The following is an 18,852-nucleotide window of genomic DNA, read 5'->3' as shown; positions in this document are numbered from 1 at the left end:
ATATCTCTCTCTCTCTCTCACACTAAAACACAAGTGAAGAGAGGGAGGCAGATCCACACTAATCAGAGAAATGGGGAACACACTTGGGATGAAATTGCTAATGGGGCAAGCTGTGATTGTATGACTCCAGCCTGCCCCTTATGATGCAGCATGCTAGGGACGCCCCCAGAAGCCCCATGATTCACTGCCTTTAGAAAAAAAAGGGGGGGGGGGGAGTTAATATTGATCATTTTATTTATTTTATATTTATTTTTTTATATATATTATTTTATATGCACGGAGTGCCAGGACCCCTCAAGGCACTCATCACATGCAGTACATCACTGCTATACTATCAGAGCTTCCAGAGCTCAAAATAGGTGCAGACGTACCAGGTACGTCCAAGGTCATTATGGACTGTTTTCTGCCAGACGTACCTGATACGTCCGCAGTCGGGAAGGGGTTAAGCAAATTAAAGGAACATTCTGGTCACCATAACAACTTCATCCAAATGAAAATGCTATGATGCCAGGAGGCCCCTGGGCCCTCTTTTTCCTTTGAAGGTGTTAAACTGCTCTCAAATAGTTTAAACTCAAAGGCTTCCTCCAGCTCCAGATCTCCTGGTCGCTCTGTGGTATTCAGCTTCTGAAACGGAGTTTCAGGAAGTGCAGATTAACGTCAGAAACATATAAACCTAGAATGTGACGGAAGATAAGAACCATTCGTCCCATCTATTCTGCCCAATTTTATAAATACTTTCATTAGTCCCTGGCCTTATCTTATAGTTAGGATAGCCTTATGCCTATCCCACACATGCTTAAACTCCTTTACTGTGTTAATGTCTACCACTTCAGCTGGAAGGCTATTCCATGCATCCACTACCCTCTCAGTAAAGTAATACTTCCTGATATTATTTTTAAACCTTTGCCCCTCTAATTCAAGACTATGTCCTCTTGTTGTGGTAGTTTTTCTTCTTTTAAATATGGTCTCCTCCTTTACTGTGTTGATTCCTTTTATGTATTTAAATGTTTCTATCATATCCCCCCTGTCTCGTCTTTCCGCCAAGTATCAATATCCTTCTGAAGATATGGTCTCCAGTACTGCATACAATACTCCAAGTCAGGCATGGGTGCTGCAGATTGGCTTGAGCGGTCAGTTGACGCTCTAAGCCAATCGCTAGTTCTCGGTTCATAAAAATGTAACTTTTTTATGAATGGGGAGCTACTGATTGGCTTAGAGTGCCAGCTGACCACTCTAGCCAATCCGTAACACCCCTACCCAGTGGCACTCTGTGCTTCCTGACACTCAGTAAATAAAAGAGAACACATTAACACTTATATTTTTTTACCTGGGGAGATGAGAAAGTCCAAAGTTTCCCTGCCAGGCCCAGGTACCAAAGCCTTATGATGTGGTGTCCAGAATAAAGTGGAGGGTTCACTTCACTCGTCCTTCCTGCTCCAATCTCTTTTTCGTCTCCTTCATTTGACACAGTCTTCTTTTTCTTCTGACACTGTCTTCTCTCCTCTTTGGCTCCTTCTGCTCCTTTACCTTTCTGCTACTTTCTGCTTATTTTGCGCCCTTCTGCTCCTTTCTCTTTCTGATCCCTTTCTGCTCCTTGCAGACCATTTCTGCTCCTTCTACTACTTTACCTTGGTGCTCCTTCTGCCCCTTCCAGCTCCTTTTCTGCTCCTTCTCCTACTTTACCTTTGTGCTCCTTCTGTCCTTTCCAGCTCCTTGCTGCCCTTTCTGCTCCTTGCTGCCTGTGGCGGAACCAACCTCGCCACTGAGAACTGGAGAAGCCTGGCTGCTAGCCTCCTGCCCAGTGATTATGGTCCCTGGGAGATATTGCCCTTTAAGGGACTGAATTGGGGCTTATGGACTGCTACCATAATGTACTGACCCTTTAAGAACTACTTTTGGGCAGGTGGATTGTATTATACTGTCCCTAGCTCTTTAAATACTTTGGGGACAGATTGGTACTTTTGTATATGGCACTTTGGACACATTCGAAGCTGTCGAAGTTGTCGAAGCTGCCGAAGTTGTCGAAGTGGCCGGTATCGGACAAAGGACCACGTGGCGGCGGCCATTTTAACTTCGAACACTGCCGACCCTTAACATCAACTCCACTTCGACACTTCGACTAAAGTCGAAGTACAGGCACACTTCGAATGGGACTTAGCCGTTTTTATGCCAGGAATTGACAGACCGCACAGCCCAAATCTATGGAACTGTTTTGGGCAAGAAAATGTGCTTGCGGTCGGTCATAAAAGGACTTCCGTGTAACTTTTGATCCACTGGAGGGATTTGCCTGAATTTTGGAAGTGTTTATGTTTAAAGTATGCTGAGTCTGAATATGTGATTTGTATGTGAATGTGATGTATGGTTTTGAAGTTATAGATATTGTGCAAAAGTTATTTTTTAAACTGTATAATAAGTGGATTATCTCTCAGGCTAAGGGGAGGGGATGTGTGGGTTGTACCATATCTCGGATTGGTTATTTTATGCCTCCCCCTGGGTGTGGCCTGTATGTGTGAAATGGAAATAAAAGCCAGGCTGGATGAGCCAGTCCAGAGTTCCTGTTTTACCCTCAAAGTGAAGTGTCGTCTCATTATTGGGGGAAGGATTTATTGTATGCTGTTCCAGTTGACTGCTAGGAGTGTAAGCCTATTCGTATGGTTCCTATTCAATGGTCTACAGCATTCATATGCTTGGGAGAATTTAAAGGTTTCTCGGATTCGGTGATTGTGGTGTCTGCCAGAGTGCTTGGAGTCCTCAGGAAACGCTAGGAGCATCCATTAACGGAGGTACCGAGTCGGGGTGCCAGGCGATCCGTTACACTGCCCCTTTCTGCTCCTTACTGCCCCTGCCTTCTCCTTGCAGACCCTGCCTTCTCCTTGCAGACCCTTCCTGCTCCATGCAGACCCTTCCTCCTTCTTGCTGACCGTTTCTGCTTCTTGCTTACCCTTCCTGCTCATTTCTGCTCCTTATCCTACTTTACCTTTGTGCTCCTTCTGCCCCTTCCAGCTCATTGCTGACCCTTTCTGCTCCTTGATGTCCATTCCTGCTGATTTATGTTCCTTCTCCTACTTTACCTTTGTGCTCATTATGTCCCTTCCTGCTCCTTGCTGCCATTTCCAGCTCCATGCTGATCCTTTCTGCACTTTCTCCTCCTTTAGCATTTGCTCCTTCTGCTCCTTGCTGCCCATTTCTGCTCCTTTCTGCTCCTTGCTGCCCTTTCTGCTACTTGCTGTCCCTTCCTGATTCTTTCTGCTCCTTCGCATTTGTGCTCCTTCTGTATTTTCCTGCTTCTGCTGCCCCTTTCTGCTCCTTGCTGCCCCTTCCTGCTCATTTCTATTCCTTTCTGCTCCTTTTCCCACTTTACCTTTGTGCTCCTTCTAATTCCTTCTGCTCCTTTACCTTTGTGCTCTTTTTGTCCCTTTCTGCTCTTTGCAGATCCTTCCTTCTCCTTGCAGACCCTTCCTGCTCCTTGCTGCCCCTTCCTGCTCTTTCCAGCTCCTTGATTCCCCTTTCTGCTCCTTCTCCTACTCCTGCTTTACCTTTGTGCTCCTTCAGATTTTTTCTGCTCCTTTACCTTTGTGCTCCTTCTGTCCCTTTCTGCTCCTTGCAGACCCTTCCTGTTCATTGCAGATCATTCCTGCTCCTTGTTGACCCTTCCTGCTCATTTATTTTCCTTTTGCTTCTTCTCCTACTTTACCCTTGCGCTCCTTGCTGACCCTTTCTGCTCCTTGCTGCTCCTTCTCCTACTTTACCTTTGTGCTCCTTCTGTCCCTTTCTGTTCTTTGCAGACCCTTCCTTCTCCTTGCGGACCATTCCTGCTCCTTGTGGACCCTTCCTGCTCCTTGCTGCCCCTTGCAGACTCTTCCTGCTCCATGCTGACCCTTCCTGCTAATTTCTGCTCCTTCTCCTACTTTACGTTTGTGCTCTTTCTGCCCCTTCCAGCTCATTGCCTACCCTTCCTGCTCCTTGCTGCACTTTCCAGCTCCTTGCTGACCCTTTCTGCTCCTGTCTGTTCCTTTCTGCTCCTTCTAATTTACCTTTGTGCTGCTTTACATTCCAGCTCCTTGCTGACCCTTTCTGCTCCTTGCTGACCCTTCCTGCTCCTTGCTGACCCTTCCTGCTCCTTGCTGACCCTTTGTTCTCCTCGCTGACCCTTCCTGATCATTTCTGTTCCTTTATGCTCCTTCTCCTACTTTACCTTTGTTCTCCTTGCTGTCCCTTCCAGCTCCTTGCTGTCCCTTCCAGCTCTTTGCTGCCCCTTTCTGCGCCTTGATGTCCCTTCCTGCTCATTTCTGTTCCTTCTCCTTTCTTCTCCTTCTCTTACATTACCTTCCTGCTCCTTGCTGACCCTTCCTGTAGGCTGTCTCCCCCCCCACCCCTCACTTACCTGATCTATAGGCTGTCCCCATCCCTCACTTACCTCATTTGTAGGCTGTCCCCATCCCTCACTTACCTGATCTGTAGGCTGCCCCCCATCTCTCACTTACCTGGTCTATAGACTGTCTCCTCCCCCATCCCTCACTTACCTGATCTATACGCTGCCTCCCCCATCCCTCACTTACCTGATCTATAGACTGTCTCCCCCATCTCTAACTTACCTGATGTGTAGGTGGATCCCCCATCTCTCACTTACCTGATCTGTAGGCTGCCCCCCATCTCTCACTTACCTGGTCTATAGACTGTCTCCTCCCCATCCCTCACTTACCTGATCTATACGCTGCCTCCCCCATCCCTCACTTACCAGATCTTTAGGATGCCTCCCATCCCTCACTTACCTGATCTATAGGCTGCACCCCCATCCCTCACTTACCTGATCTATAGGCTGCCCCCATCTCTCACTTACCTGATCTATAGGCTGTTTCTCCCCCCCATCCCTCACTTACCTGATCTATAGGCTGTCTCTCCCCCCATCCCTCACTTACCTAATCTATAGGCTGCCTGCCCCCTCACTTACCTGATCTGTAGGATGCCCCCCCTTTTATATTTGTGCTCCTTATGTCCCTTCCTGCTCCTTGCTGCCATTTCCAGCTTATGTCCCTTTCTGCACCTTCTCCTCTTTTACCGTTGTGCTCCTTCTGCTCCTTCCTGTTTCTTTCTGCTTCTTCTCCTACTTTACCTTTGTGCTCCTTCTGATTCTTTCTGCTCCTTCACAGTTGTGCTCCTTCTGTCTTTTTCTGCTTCTGCTGCCCCTTTCTGCTGCTTGATGACCCTTCCTGCTCATTTCTATTCCTTTCTGCTCCTTTTCCCATTTTACCTTTGTGCTCCTTCTGAGTATTTCTGCCCCTTTACCTTTGTGCTCCCTTTGTCCCTTTCTGCTCTTTGCAGACCCTTCCTTCTCCTTGTAGACCCTTCCTGCTCCTTGCGGCCCCTTCCTGCTCCTCGCTGCCCCTTCCTGCTTTTTCCAGCTCCTTGCTGACCCTTTCTCCTCCTTCTCCTACTTTACCTTTGTGTTCCTTCTGATTCTTTCTGCTCCTTTACCTTTTTAGTCCTTCTGCCCCTTCCAGCTCAATGCCTACCCTTTCTGCTCCTTGATATACCTTCCTGCTCATTTCTGTCCCTTCTCCTACTTTATCTTTGTAGTCCTTCTGTCCCTTCCAGCTCCTTGCTGAACCTTCCTGCCCCTTCCTGCTTCTTGCTGACCCTTCCTTCTCCTTGCTGACCGTTCGTGCTCCTTGATGACTCTTCCTGCTCATTTCTGTTCCTTTGTGCTCCTTCTCCTACTTTACCTTTGTGCTACTTGCTGTCCCATCCAGCTCCTTGCTTCCCCTTTCTGCTCCTTAATGTCCCTTCCTGCTCATTGCTGTTCCTTCTCCTTTCTGCTCCTTCTCTTACTTTACCTTCCTGCTCCTTGATGACTCTTCTTGTAGGCTGTCCCCCCCCCATCCCTTACTTACCTGATTTATAGGCATTCTCCCCCCCCCCATCCCTCACTTACCTGATCTGTAGGCTGCCCCATCTCTCACTTACCTGATCTTTAGGCTGCCCCCCATACCTCACTTACCTGATCTGTAGGCTTCCCCCTATCCCTCACTTACCTGATCTATATACTGTCTCCCCCCATCCCTCACTTACCTGATCTGTAGGTGGATCCCCCATCTCTCACTTACCCGATCTGAAGGCTGCACCCCCCCATCCCTCACTTACCTGATCTGTAGGCTGCCCCATCTCTCACTTACCTGATCTTTAGGCTGCCCCCCATACCTCACTTACCTGATCTGTAGGCTTCCCCCTATCCCTCACTTACCTGATCTATATACTGTCTCCCCCCCATCCCTCACTTACCTGATCTGTAGGTGGATCCACCATCTCTCACTTACCCGATCTGTAGGCTGCAACCCCCCATCCCTCACTTACCTGATCTATAGGCTGCACCCCATCCCTCACTTACCTGATCTATAGGCTGCACCCCCATCTCTCACTTACCTGATCTATAGGCTGCACCCCCATCCCTCACTTACCTGATCTATAGGCTGCACCCCCATCTCTCACTTACCTGATCTATAGGCTGCACCCCCATCTCTCACTTACCTGATCTATAGGCTGTCTCTCCCCCCTTCCCTAATTTACCTAATCTATAGGCTGCCCCCCTCCCCCCCCCTCCACTTAACTGATCTGCAGGCTAGGAGTTTCTGGCTGCACTCTGTGCTGCTCAGCCGCGGATTCAGTCAGGAGAGAAAAGCAGGGATAAGATGTAACTTCCTATCCCTATCTCTCTCCATACACAGTACTGGCCGGCGCCGGTATTGCACTGTATTTTCAATCTCACACGAAAAATAACAGAACAAGCCCATTGTTGCAGCATTTTTCTAATAAATACTGCTACCTTTCTAGCCACTCCTGGGGGATTGTATTATCTGTCACACCATTGTCAAGGCAATTTTAAAGGAGCACTATAGGAGCAGGAACACAAACATATATTTCTGACCCTGTAGTGTTAAAACTACCATCTAGCCCCCTGGCCCTCTCTTGCCTCCATAAATATATTAATATCTTACTTGTATTCAAGCCTGAAGTTGCTGCCTCTGCCTCTGTCTGCCTCAGAGCTGCAAGTTGCCTGCTGACATCACCAGAAGTGTTGTTCTGAGCCAATCTCAGTGCTTCCCCATATGATTGGCTGAGACTGTCAAGGAGGCAGATCAGGGGCAGAGCCAGCACAAGTCAAACACAGCCCTGGCCAATCAGCATCTCCTCGTAGAGATGAATTGAATCAATGGATCTCTATGAGGAAAGTTCAGTGTCTGAATGCTGAGGGTGGAGATACTGAATGTTGTGATCAGGGCTGCCATCAGAAATTTGGGGGCCCGTGACAAAGCACAAGGTCCGATAAATGTTTTTCTCCTGTACTCTACACCTACTTAATCTACGAGTGAAATGTTTTATTCAATTATTAATACAGGGAATTAGCCATGTGTAAAGGGAAATTAAAATATAGTTTGTGTCTCCTACTGGGAATTTTCTGTTTCTGTATAACTAGACTTGAAAGCTCTGCCAAAACAAAAAAGACCTTATGGATCTAATTACTGAAATGGACTAATAATAGTTTGATTAAATAATCAGAGACACGACAAAGGTGCCTGAAAACATATAAAACATCCTCATGTCATGTCGGTAGGTTTAAATAATATTTCCAGTTTAATATTAAAGACGGTTTAGTTAACCCCTTCAATACAAATGCTTTCTGTTACAAATTTAGAGTAGCAATTGTTTGAAATGTTTATTTCAACTTGGATCTACTTTTAGTTACCATAGGAATGGTGGCACAAGGCAGGCTGTACTGTGTAGTTTTAGAGTCAGCACAGATGATCATATAATTGGTGGGGAAGTGTATATCTAGAAGTAGGTTTAACTGAATGGACATCCTGATGGTCTTATTTTATTCAGGCAATACATCTGGGCAGGGCCATCTTTAACGCGGGGCAAGAGGGGTAGCTGCTCCTGGGGGCCAAAGGCAGCTGCCTCTTGAGCCCTGCTGGCCACAACAATTTGTTAAATAAATAGATAATAGATATGTGCTATTATCTATTTATTTTGGCACGCCGCCGCGATCCTCATCCATCCAATCCTTCACCACCATGTATGCGCATCCCGTGACGTCACACAGAGGCAGAGTCACGGCAATGCTAGGGTGAGCCCGGGGTCACAGGCAGCGCAGTGGCCGTCATCAGTCTCCTGACTCTCCCCCCAAGAACAAACAGCAGAGCGGCGCTTGAGCCTGCAGGTCTTCAAAACTGTAAGTATTTAATTAATAAGGAATAAGGGGAGCTATTACTTGTTTAAATGAGTGTGGTGGGTTGGAGAGGAGGGTGATGGGGGGGAAAGGGTTAGTACACAATCTGTGCATTTATAAAAAATATATATATAAAAAGTAATCTGCAAAATAAAAAAATATGTGTCATAAGTTGTGCTAAAAATCAGGCTAGGTTTTTCTTTAATGTCTAACATTTGTGCTGGGTTTTCTTTTCCTTTAAGCACCATCATTTAAAGGATTTTCTCACAAGTGACATTTGGTTTTTGTAACTTAAGAACTGAGCCATGTAGATTTAGAAATACTGATCCCAGCTAATAAAATCTACTGTTTACCTTATCTACAAAGGAATATTCAAGGTACACTATTTTCACCAGAAGTAGTTCTAGTGTCTATAGCTCTGCAGGCTTTTTAACATAAACACAGAGTGGTTACATTACTGCCTAGTATTACCTCTAGAGGCCACTCATCAGACAGCATTCACGTTTAACACTCCTCATAGGAGTGTATTTCTTCAATGCATCTTTATGCAATTGTCACGGTTCTCTCTGTGACATCCAGACAGTCTGATGTGGTCGCCCCAGAAATGCCCAACGGGTAATTTGAACTCTGGACTCTTTCTGCCTTAGTCCAGCTGTCTTGCCTTTGGGCCACACTTCAGTTCTTGTTTCTGCCTAATGGTTATCTTTGCCTTGTCTCCAGCACTGGGGGCTGGACTTTACCCATGGCTGCTCCTGTCTATCTAGCCCACCTGAAACAGATCATTAATTAGCTTGGTATATAAGCACTGCCTCGTCCTAGGAACTTGGTCAGTTCATTGACTCTGGTTCACGTTTTTGTTTCCTGTTTCTGCGTATCCAGATTGTGTGTTCTCCAGTTTTTTCCCGGCTCCTGACCTTGGCTCTTCTCATTGTTTTCTCTTACCTCTGGCTTCCCCTGACTTTGGCTTATCTCGAATACTCTTCTACTTGTCCTTGCCTGTATTGCGACTTGGACTTTAAATCCCCGCACAGCCCCCATGCACAGACTCACAGGCCAGGTGGATTTGATCACCTATGGGCAAAACCTAATAAAACGTTTGCTGAGTATCATAATTTTTCTTGCTGAGAGAGGATTGGTGTCATGCTTCTGCGCAGGTCAGACAGGAGACTTATGCCGGGGTTTACTTCAGGTGCTTTATTTGAATTATTAGGCATGGTTCAGACAATGGAAACAATATGAAACAAGATAAACAGAGAAAAGGAATAAGAAAGATAAAGGGGGAAACAGAATTACAGGTGAGTAAGAAGAAGGTGAAATCATAGCGGTTTAGGCAATTTGCCCCAAAACAGGATTACATGAAATAGGAGAACAATTAGTAAAAACTAAACAGGAATATAAAGGGATAAAGTATGACAGGTTGATGAAAAGAAATTTAGGTGATCAGCCTCTTTGGATTATAAACAAAACTGTAGATTCAGGGTGTTTGAGGAAACTTGCAAATAATAATGTCCATAATATCCAGGCACGTTGGGAGGAAAACAATATGAAACCAAAGTCCAGTTTGGAAATCAAGCAGGGTTGTATTGGATGACGCAAGATGGGATGAATCACGTTGGTTGGTTGTAGGTAAGTAGAGGTGGTGGAGGTTGTCAGGATCGAGGAACAGGTCTTTCTCGGTATCAGGTAATAAACAAATCTCAGTATGAGCCAGGAGCAGAGCACAACTTCTCTCTCTCAATGTAAAGGCCCTGCTGTGAGCATGGTGTAGCCTAATGAAGCCTCTAGTCCAGGTAGGTGAGAAGGATTAGGAGACAGAGGAGACTACTGGCTAGGGAGGCCACTAGAGGTGAGAAACAGGTATTGCATGAAAGATTAACAGAAGAAAATTAAACATGTTCCTGGTTTTCAGGATAGGAATACTGACAATTGGATTTTAGAGGTGATGATCAGACTATTGGATCCCCACACAATGGCAACTATCTCGGTATTTTGGAATTACTGTCAGAGTATGAAGCTTTCCTAACACAACACATCCAAACAAAGGCAAAGGATGTACACGTTATTTGTCAGCAAATGTCTTTGTAATACAAATTATCGGGGATAAGATCTTAGAAGTTGTCATCAACCGTATTAAAATGGCAAAGTACTACTCGGTTTCTGTGGATTCAGCAGAAGATTCTTCTCATACTGACCAACTCAGTGATTTTTTAATACTTAGAAGGAACTCAACCTGTAGAGCATTTTGTAACTTTTTTACCCTCAACGGGGCATAAAGGAGAAGAAATGGCAGATGCAATCCTAACATTTCTTAATAGTGTATGGACTAACCATACAAGAGTGCCGTGGACAAAGTTACGACTATGCAAGCAACATGTCAGGCCACTACAAGGGTATGCAAGCAAGAATTGTTAACCTGAATAAACATGTGAAGTATATACCTTGTTTTGGACATTCATTAAACCTTGTCGGAAAGGATGTTGCAAATTCGTGTAGTGAGGCTGTAAGGTTATTAATTTTGTACAAGCTCTTTATAAATTTTTTAGTGGCTTAACTCGTCGCTACAAGAAGCTTAAAGACAAGCTTGACGAGAAAGGCCTCTCTGTGTCCATGCCAAAAAAGCGAAGTGACAAACGTTGGAGATGTCGTGCAGATGCTTGTCAGGCATTAGTCCATGGCTATGAAGATATAATGGACATTTTGTTTGAATTTTCAACTGACAGTAAAGAAAAGTCTGAGTGCCGTAAAACCGCAAAAGGACTATTTGATCAGATGAGCAAACGTGAGACAGGGATTTTTGCAGAATTCTGGAGCACTGTTTTGCAGCGCTTCAACAGCAGCAGCAAAACTCTGCAGTCTATTCAGCTCAACCTAAATTCTGCAGTTGGCGTTTTGAAATCATTAAAAGATCTTTAATAGAGAAATCATGTTTAGAGATCATGTTCTTACTGTGGAAAAAACGTGTAATTCTCTTGATTTGCACAAGAGTATGAAACACAGGAGTGCATAAATAATTTAATTGGTGTGTATATATAGAAAAAATGTGGAATCTTGAAAGGAAAAGTTCCACAAAAATAAAACACCTGATAAAACATGTTATACCACAGGGAAGTTATAATTAGCACAATTAAATATAGTGAGATTGCAAGGCTGGAGTAAGAACAGAAAGCCCTGACCAGTTCCATTTTTCTCATACAGCTGCCAGTTTCATATCTTAAAAGAAATATAACCGGTACAGTTCATCCAGTTTTAATTAGATTTGTATATGTTTGTGACTGGCTGTCCATGATTATTGTAAAGCACATTTGGTTGCCTGTACATATTCGTAGTAAGAGCACCAGAGTGAGAAATGGAATATTGCCCAACGATGGCTAGTAATTCCACCTTCTTCTATGTGTGAGTGCCATGATCCATAGCCTTGGGCTATCGCTATCCAGCATCTATCCAGGTAAAATGCCCAGTACAAGGTCTGCTAGTAAGAGCTAGGCCAGGAGTGCCCAAAAGGTAGATACCCACATATTGTAAAACTTCAACTCCAATTATGCTTTGCATGCCTTTAGAATGACAACGCATCATGGAACTTGCAGTTTTAAAACATCTGGGAATCTACCTTTTGGGCACCCCTGAGCTACATCATACCTGAACAGAAATCTAATCTTTACTCCCCAGTGTTGTAGGGGTTGAGGTGAATATAGCACTGACATTTCTGTCATTTCTCCATACATGAAGACCTTTTTATTTAGGTCGAAACGCGTTGTGCTGTTTGGCTTGTTATTTTATTTACTTTAAATAAATTTTATTTTGGTTCCTGACTTCCATACATAAGAATATTGCTGTTCTCTGGGGGATCGGATACTGAAGCACTTTATCCTGCATTAACCTATGAAATGCCTGCATAGTTTAAAGCCGACTTATAGTGGTTTTAGTAATTTGTGAGGGTTTCAATTACTTTATTATTACATAGTGTTTGTTACAGTATAACCCGGGTATCGAGGGTTAATACCGAATGAGAGATTCACCTTAATACGGGAACAGCAACTCACGAACACTTCAATTCACTGAACTGGAAAAATACACGAAATCCTTCTCTCCTTGATACGGGACCAGCAACTCACGAATACTCCAATTTCCCGAATAGAGAATCAGACGAAATCCTTCTCTCCTGGAACAGGCAAGAGAATAATCCAAAGTAGCAATCCCCCCAAACACGAGACCAAGCTCCGTCTTGAGGGTAAAACAGGAATCTGATTTATTGAGGGCTACCTGCCTGGTATTTATGCAGGTCTTCCACCTGGTGGACACTCCCCTAGGGGACCAGATGGAAGACTGGGACAAGTATGGTACAGTAGCCAATCACAGTGGCTCAGGCATAAACACTCCCCTTGGTACAAGCAAACCCCTCCTCTCTATCCTGGAGATAATTGGGAAGAAATCCAATTATCTCTATGGATAGAGGCAAAACGCCATTTTACATGGTACAATAAAAATACATAAAATTCAATACCTGAAAAACTACCGAATATATTCAGTACATATAACGTATCCCCAGATAGCCTAGATCTGAGCACACATTATTACCAAATAGCGCTCAGATCCAATACACACAGTTCAATCGCCATGGAGCCAAAGTCTTTTACACTGTTCTTTCGGTATACGAATGGCTCCATGGGATGGCTATCTGGGTTAAGTCCATCCGTGAAATAAAAGTCCCAAACGGACCGGCGTTCGTATGCCAGATGACAAAGAAGTGAGGTCGCTAGTTTCAGTGGTGTTTGGGAGAAAGTGTCCGTTTTGGGTTCCATAAGATTGTCGACGAACACTGCTGTTTATTCGTGCATCTAAGATGGCCACCACCTAGTGGTCGGCATACGAACGACGACCACCCAGCATACGGTTTCAATTAAGAGGTGTCTGCGGTTAACCACAACGTTCAAATTGAGGCCAATAGGTTAACCAGCAGCACACTTCTTTTCTGGGTGGCCGGCCGTTCGGCAGTTTGTTCGGTAGATTAAAAAAAGAAACGAACGGGGAAGTACGGACAGGCAATTACACAAATCCACCGGGATAGAAATAATGTTCTAAGACAGAGGGATCTGTCACAGTGTTCATACATACTATACCTTGTTTTTAAAAAAAATTTATTCTTTATTTTTGTGGTGCATGAGTGGTACAAACCAGCCATCAACGCCACAACAGCGTTATCAGTGACATTAAAGAGTATACATCAGAAACAATTGGCTTCTCTAGAAATGGCACCATTTAAAAAATTAAGTAACAAGCTAAATTCACTGAAGATAGAGAACATTCGTAAAGGGTTAATCATGAGTTCTTTTAAGATGATCGAGTACATGCTGAGTGTCCAGTATGGTTTTTATGACATGTATGAGTGACTATTGAAAATTATCGATAGAGACAATATCCTAATGACAGGTGTAGGAACATGCTTGGTAATATTGCCTTTTGGCTATTTTTAACAAAGTTTCTCTGAATATTCAACTCAGTCTGGACACCCTATTAAGTGGGACTGTGACAACTTTTATCATGCCATACTACTGTATGTTATATTTCACCAGTACCATCTATGGGAGCAAGAAAGAAAAATAAACAAAAATCAAAGAACAAACAGTGGGAGATGGGGACCCTTATGAGCTGAACAGACCCTTAGTCTATAGTTAAAGCTAGGATATAGGCGGGTGACGTTTAGCATGAGACCTGGGGCCTAAGGGACATGGTAGCCAGGTCCTGCTTTCAAGTATGGTGCTCAGCCTATGCCCACCAAGCTATGCGTCATGTTTGGTGCTGTGTTACATGTCCATGTCCCCATATAGCTACCCCACCATCTCCCGTGTCCATTACAGTCCTGTCCCGGGTTCTCCCACAACCACGGGTCTTTGGTGGTCTAGGTTAGGGCTCGGGAACTGCTTGCGGGTTGCTCTTTACATACTGCCCGAGAGTGATAGCCGGGTCGGGGTTCAAGTAGGCGGCTGCGTGGTACATGACGGTGCTCTGCAGTGCCCCTCTCCGTTCTCTCTTATGCTGCTCTCCAGGATTGCGCTTCTGTGCAGTTTTGAGTGCTGCCCTTTGTGCAGGCTTCCATGCAGACCGCTGTAGTGGCGCCATCTTTTCTTTTTGAGCTGCTAGGGTAAGTGTTCTGCCTGTGGGGCGCTTTCCCACCAAGCCCTCTGGGCTTCTCCTCGGTACCTGTGTAGGCTGGTTGGTGGCAAAGCGTGCCTGCAGTTTGTTCCAAAAAAGCTTGAAATATTACCTCCAGCCTGGTGTCAAAGGAGTCGAGGTGTGACTCTTGTGTTTGGCTGGGGGCCAGCAAGGTCTGTGAGAGGGCCTCCGCCATCTTGTGTGGTCTAGGCTCCGCTTTGTTGCTGCTATGCTCGATGCACAGTTGCGGTAGGGTGGGAGCTGGGCTTCCCTTGGGGACCGGGATGACCCCCACCGGTCCAGAGGGGGGGGGGGTAGGAGACCCTCAGTGTCGCTTGTTGGGTCTGGCTCCGGGGAGAGCGGCCGCCTCCACCCGGTTCCTTTTCCAGTAGGCCGCATTTGGCGTTCCGGTTGCTTGGTTCTGACGGGCGTCTATCGGGCATCATTCTGTTCAGTGGTGCACTTCTAGTGTGGGAAGTGCACCCCGGTGAGTCTGTGGGCTCTATAGTCACTGATTTTTGCCTTTGACTGCTCCCGTTCAGTAGGAGCTTGCGTATGAGCAGCTCCAAGGTCAGGCCCCGCCCCCCACCATTATGTTTTTTTATGTTTATGTCACGCAGGTTTTACTTGCCATTGACAACTGTGAAGCGATACTAACCATTGTGTGTGCGCAATCACCTTGCTTTTATTTTGATTCTTACGTATGCATTAAGTGGTAAAGTGGCGTGATGATTTTTTTTAAAGCAGCACTTGGTTTTTTGTTTAGCGCCATTGCTCCTTAATATTCCTTTTTTTAAATGATATTTCTTGTACTGCAGAATTTGTGATTTATCTGGTTAATTCTCCATGGGAATTTTTTTAAGTAAGAAACACTGACCTCAATATTCTAGATAGGATTCAGGGTCACTGGATCAGCAAATATGATAGTGATTAGGAATGGCAGAACAGATATACCTTCAGAGAAACACTTTTTGGAATTCATTTATAAAATTAATTAAATTAATTATAGATCTAAAAAGTGGTCTTACTGTCACCCCAAATTTTCGATTTACAGTCATTTTTTTCCTGTGCATATTTGAACAAATTCCACACCAATAGTATACAGACAACACAGGGCACACAGGCAATGTAAAGGGGCATCCCAAGAGCATTTGTCAAGACAAGAAATTGTCTTTTTGTACACTGCCCATGTGCCTTGTCCTGTCTGTATACGAGGGTTACTAAATTTGTCACAACACTGGATCATTTTGACTCAGGACGTTGATCTGAATGGTTGAAGTTGGAATATAAATATGATCACAGTTGTCTCTCTGGGGAAAGGTAATGTGTTATAAAAAAATATCTGCATTGTTCTTGCTCCATTTAATGCTAGGTCTTTCTGCTACCTTAACATTACCTTAATGATAATATGTTCACCATGGTAACCACATTTCTATCTAATGTAAGTGCAGGGGGAAAAAAATCACAATTGCTGCAATTATTGGCCTGATAGCAAATGCTAGAGTACTGAATAAACAGCATTCATAAAAAAAAAAAAAAAAAAAAGCAGGAGTGTTCCTTGCAATTTTTAAGCAATACTATATCCCAAGGGAATAGTCTGGTCATGATCCGTGTAAAAACACAACAAAAAACAACACAAATCCAATTCTAATTAAATGAAGGAAATACAAATGCTCCCCTCAGTCTAGGCAAAATTCACTGAACACAGGGAATTTTTTTGTCTCTACGGTTAAAGCCTTGCAATATGTCTTTAATGGGGGTAATATGTGATTATTTTCAATTGCATGCAGGGCTGCCTTTATTTCTTCATGGCAGTAATAAACACATTAGTCAATGTATCAGTCAACCATCTGGACTCTTTCAAGACAAGTGTTTAACCAAACAAACCGCCTTAAAGGCACACTCCAGTGCCGAGACAACAGAACATTAAAATCAGAGTGTGGTGGAATCTCGGTAAAAATAAATTTAGTAGGCCGAGATTACCACGTGGCATGTGTACGTGCATATGCTGACGTATCGATCAGTTGGTTGCACGAGGCAAGATACGATCAGTAGTGTACGGAGCATGTGCAAGAATACAGGATGTAGTATTCCCCTCCTCCATTGTGCTGGACAAGCCATGCGGTCAAGCAGGAAGTTAATTCTTATTTGTATTGATTGGTCAAGAGAATGTGCGGGTGGAGCTTAATATGGGAGGAGTTATGTACCTATATAAGGAGCCTGCACTATTGTCCGGGGCTCAGAACTTGCTGTATTTTGGTGACATTAGTCCCTCTGAGTCCCGATCGGTGATCCAATAAAGAATCTCTTCCTTCCTGAAGAAACCTGTGTCCATCTCTCTGTGCTTGGCTTCCGTCAGTTTCTCCGGTATCATTTGGTGCATTGGCCGGGAAGCTCATCGTTCAACGGTAGCTGAGAGGCAGAGGCGTGAGACGGTCTATCTTTGCCCACGTTCTCTACGGCTGCACCCCTGAACTTCTGCGTGGACCTCCCTTCGTCTCGGCGCCACTGGTCTGTTGTCCAGGAGATCATCGGCCTCTACGTAAGAAGTGCTGGGGTGTCCCCGTCGATGAGTGTGAACTCAGGTTCAGGAACGAGGAGGTAAGACAACTGCTGTTTTAGACGGCAGACCCACTAGGGGTATACCGATTGTGCGGTAGGCCCATAAGGGGTTTGAATTGTGTATGGAATCTGCCCCCTCTGTCGGAGGGAAGGAGCGAAGGCGCACCGCTCAATCGAACGCTCTTTAGTCAGACCGTTTGATTTGGTTAGTCAGGCGGGGTTCTGGTGTAAATAGCCCTAGCCGGACACCGGTGTCTTGTCTAGACTAGCGTTCTAGGGTATATATTTTGTTCGCTAGGTCGGAGGGACCGGGAGACTAAGCGGCGTCTGTGTAAATTCGGTTCACTAGCTCTCAACCTATCTTGGCTAAGTGGGAAGGCGTGTAAATTTGGAACCCACTAGATTTTTGATAGTAATCGACTAAGAGGCGTCTGTGTAAATTCGGTCCTCTAGCTCGCTATATGTGGTGCTTGGGCAGTGTGGCTAACCAAAACGGATGTAGATAGTTTTAGGTAGTCCATTCAAGGTACTGGCCAATAGTTTAGTTGGGAATTGTAAATGTGTTAAAGATTGTTTAGTAAAGTGTATATCTTGTTAGATAGCGCGAGCTCAGCCGTCTAGCGAGAGTGTTAACAGTGTGTTGCTGTATCATAGTGCACGGTACCATAACCCTGTATATTTACTGACACTGTATATAAGTACTAATCACTATCGTCCATTGCATGTTTAACACCATAACCACTAATAATTGTATTGTGACCTTAAATTGTGCTTTGTCCTATGCTAACCGTACTGTAACCGCTATTTGTAAAAGACGATGTTACTGGGGTGTGTTATAGACGGGTAATTCATATATAGAGAATTATAGCGTGGGTGACTGTATAGTTTCGCCAAAGGGCATAATATTGATTATCTAGTGACTGGTGTAACAGCTGTGTGTGTACGGGAATTCCCTGAGTGTTTATTGTGTTATTGTGTACGTTTCACTTGGTAACCGTACCACGTGGTGCTGTTGCCAGAGGAAACGGGTGTGACTGTTGAATAGTACGCATGCATAGTATTCGTTGTCAACGATGTTCCATTGATAAGTATGGGCGCGTCGGAGTCAACGATTCCGGATCCCTTAGGTTGTATGGTAAAGAATTTTAAAAAGGGATTCAAAACCTGTGATTTTGGGGTTAAAATGTCTCCTGTACGTTTGGTCACTTTGTGCACTAGGGAGTGGCCTACTTTGGTTGCGGCATGGCCGCCACGTGGTAGTTTGGATCCAACCCTGGTACAGCGCGTACACGTGGCTGTGTCAGGTAGGCCTGAACTTTACGGACAGTTTCCATATATTGATTGTTGGAGTCAGGCCGTAAACGACTCGCCAAAATGGATTCAGATATGCCACGAGGAGCAATGTCGCCTCATGGTGGCCAGGACTTGTTTGTCCACTAGGACTGTGGTTAGGCCCATTTTGGACACGCCCCCTGAGTCCGAGATCCCTTTGCCGCCCCCTTACTTCCCTACAGGAAGAGGTAACGCGAATGCAGGAAGTTCTATACCCCTCCCCTCATTGCCCTCATCCACTTCCGCTTCCTCCTCTAGTACAGAATCCACCCCCCCTCGTATTAAACCTCCCCTTCCGGAACCAGAACCAACCCCCGTTAGATCTAAATATCCTGATTTGGCGCCACTTCAAACTTCCGGTCAAGCTTCTTCTAGCTCGGCTGGGAGTATTCTATTTACTAACTTTTCCCAAAATCAAGCTCCCACATCCTCATGCCCTATTTCCCCCCGACTGGAACCCATAACTGACGCCCCTCCACGTAGCCCTATACTAACCCGACAACTGACCGGTACCCAACATTTAAAACATTATCAGATGCCTCTTCGTCTGAATCCCGGGTCAGCTTATATCGATGCCGCAGGTC

At 44.9% G+C, this 18,852-nt stretch overlaps 1 long non-coding RNA gene across 1 annotated transcript in view; it reads left to right on the top strand.

The window, feature by feature from the left end:
* Window positions 1-10,489: 10,489 nt before the first annotated feature.
* Window positions 10,490-18,852, top strand: part of LOC134615494 (uncharacterized) — a 33,142-nt gene continuing 24,779 nt past the window's right edge. Inside the window, exon 1 of the long non-coding RNA XR_010091296.1 lies at window positions 10,490-10,614. This is a non-coding gene — a long non-coding RNA (uncharacterized LOC134615494). The remainder of the gene's footprint in view (window positions 10,615-18,852) is intronic.

This window comes from Pelobates fuscus, chromosome 6, assembly GCF_036172605.1.
Source record: "Pelobates fuscus isolate aPelFus1 chromosome 6, aPelFus1.pri, whole genome shotgun sequence".
NCBI lineage: Eukaryota > Metazoa > Chordata > Amphibia > Anura > Pelobatidae > Pelobates > Pelobates fuscus.
Note: the sequence above shows the minus strand (reverse complement) of the source record. Positions and strands in the feature narration are given on the sequence as shown.